Source organism: Cicer arietinum, chromosome 3 (assembly GCF_000331145.2).
Source record: "Cicer arietinum cultivar CDC Frontier isolate Library 1 chromosome 3, Cicar.CDCFrontier_v2.0, whole genome shotgun sequence".
NCBI classification, from domain to species: domain Eukaryota; kingdom Viridiplantae; phylum Streptophyta; class Magnoliopsida; order Fabales; family Fabaceae; genus Cicer; species Cicer arietinum.
The window spans coordinates 55,948,270-55,950,773 of NC_021162.2; the positions used below are offsets into that span (position 1 = coordinate 55,948,270).

At 28.1% G+C, this 2,504-nt stretch overlaps 1 non-coding gene across 1 annotated transcript; it reads right to left on the reverse strand.

The window, feature by feature from the left end:
* Nucleotides 1-760: 760 nt before the first annotated feature.
* On the reverse strand, nt 761-833 carry TRNAK-CUU (transfer RNA lysine (anticodon CUU)). The gene has a single exon. It is a non-coding gene; the product is annotated as a tRNA-Lys (tRNA).
* Nucleotides 834-2,504: the final 1,671 nt, after the last annotated feature.

The window sequence follows — 2,504 nt, forward strand, 5'->3', positions numbered from 1 at the left end:
GGAGTAGTGATTTAGTAGTTGTCTAGTATCAATCATTTGTCTTAGAAGCATGATATACTTTCTGTAAAAAGGTGCAGCAGCAGTGTCTTTGTTGTTATAGTTGTCATTGCTCATAGCTCATCAATTTGGAGATTGGTCTTGATGTTGTTTGCTTCTTTGAACTTTTAGCTAGTCTTTTGGGCTTTGATAATTATTGAGTAGTCTTGATATTCGTCTATTTTAAGATCTGGACTTTAAAGAATGGTTCATTTTACTTATGTCCATAAATGAAATAACCATAATGGTCTTGTAATAAACCAAAATGATCAATTGATAAATCATAATGATCTTGGTTTTTCCAAACTTTTGTTATTAATAAACTAGAATGATCTTCGTATTTCCTGAATTCTGTTTTTAATAAACCACAATGAATGGCTTATTGCTTGTTCACTTATTCAGTTCATGTTCCTTAGATAAAATTCAAGTTAAATTATTCAAGATCCAAAGTAACAAGTAACACACCATAGTGAAAAAGGCTCCTTGTAGGGAAGGGTCATTTGTTTGTACAAAATGAGGGAGTGTGAGGACTATTGGGGCAAGTACTTCCTTTTTAAGGGCTAGTTTTCTTTAGTAAAAAAGCTAAGAACTTTGGTTAACGAACTATCATCAAATTGTAACATTGAATTGAGTTTAATCTTGTATTTAAATATTTTTAGGTGTTTGAAGTGATATCACTACCTTGAAACCAAAAGAAAAAAAAACAATTGCTTAAAATAAAAAACGCCCACCGTGGGGCTCAAACCCACGACCACAAGGTTAAGAGCCTTGCGCTCTACCAACTGAGCTAGACGGGCGGATGAAATGGAAAAGATATTGGTTAAATATCACTATAACTCACATAATTTACGAGGTATTGGGTACAAATCTGAGACGTCAAACATAATAATATCGATATTTATTAGTTAAGTTATTACTTAAGGACTACTGTCATGCAATTTATTTTTACTAACTTTGTAATAAGAGTTTGCAAATATGATTTGTTGTAGTATGTTGAAATTTATCAACCAATTGCGAGTTCGACTTTCGCTAGTACCATTAGAAAGTAACAAATGTAAATATCTTTATAAGTATTAGTATTATCTGGGGCTGGTCCAATATAAAAAGTGGTCTAAATCAAACTTTAATATGAAGTCTATAAAAGTATTTTAATAAATTACTAATTATTTATTTATTTTTTACGCTTTAGAATATAAATTTATTTATTAAGGAATCCAATCGATTTTGTATAATATTTATTTTTTAACTGATTTAGTATTTGTTGAAATAATATTAATTTTAAATAAGATTTTATTACTTTTAGTTCAAAAGATATTAGAATGAAGTCTTTTTATTAAGTTAAAAAAAATTAGAGGTCTTTTTATGAAGTAAAAATATATATATATATATATATTTTTTAAACTAAAATAAGTTTTTTAGTAGCCTTACACTTAGACTAATCTTGGTATTCTCTACTTTGTACTGAGTCGTTGTCCCCACATCTTAAATTCTATTTATTATACTTGAATATTTTATTACATTACATCAAAATTACACTATTTAATTATTTTAACACACTTTTTCACATGGTAAGTATAGAAACTACTTTTCAAATAGGCAGATAAATTTAAAATGTCTTTAGAACTTCAAATTTATTTTTACCCAAACTCATAAACAACTATTACTCATAGAATTACTTAGTGTAATCACATGCCTCACATGAGTGTATATACTAAAATAAATTTAAAAGAAAAAAATATTGAAAGAGTTATTTTTAAAACATACCATTTTCACACATCATTTTCGATGATTGAAAAATGAAAAGGGCAATAATAAATTACTAAAAATAAAGATAAAATCTCTTAGAGAAAATAGTTAGGTTTATTATACTTTTGCATTTTATTTATTGTTCGAGATAAATTACGGAAATGCTACAACTTTTTGGAACTAAAATGACTAAGTGTTTTTCCATCAACAATCATCATGATTTTCATTTGACTAATAATGCTCCTAGGTTTGTGAAAATTCGAAAAAAAATGGTGCGCGAGGCCAAGTAGAACACGTTGAGTGGCAACATGACGGTAATGATGAATGATGGAATAGTCAATTAACCTAGTTCTTTTAAGGCAAAACAACATTGTTTTGATTATTCTTTTATAAGAAAAAGGTAAGCATTGACTTAGTTCGAGTCATTAACCCAATCGAATTATTAATTCTTTATCGAACCACAATAGATCGGAAGGTAACTCCACCTAATTCTCCAACCAGTTCCTAGTTCAACATACCAATTTAAGTTGGTTTTTACAACACTACTATCATTTTGTAGCAAGTGTTGAATCTCATAGTTATGGTAAGCACCTTGATACAACAACCATACATAAACAATAGTCCAAACGTTATAAACAAACTAACAAGAAAAATATATATACAATTGCAAAACTCACAAAAAGAAAATCAAAATACACAAGAAAGTTCATAAAGAAAAGATA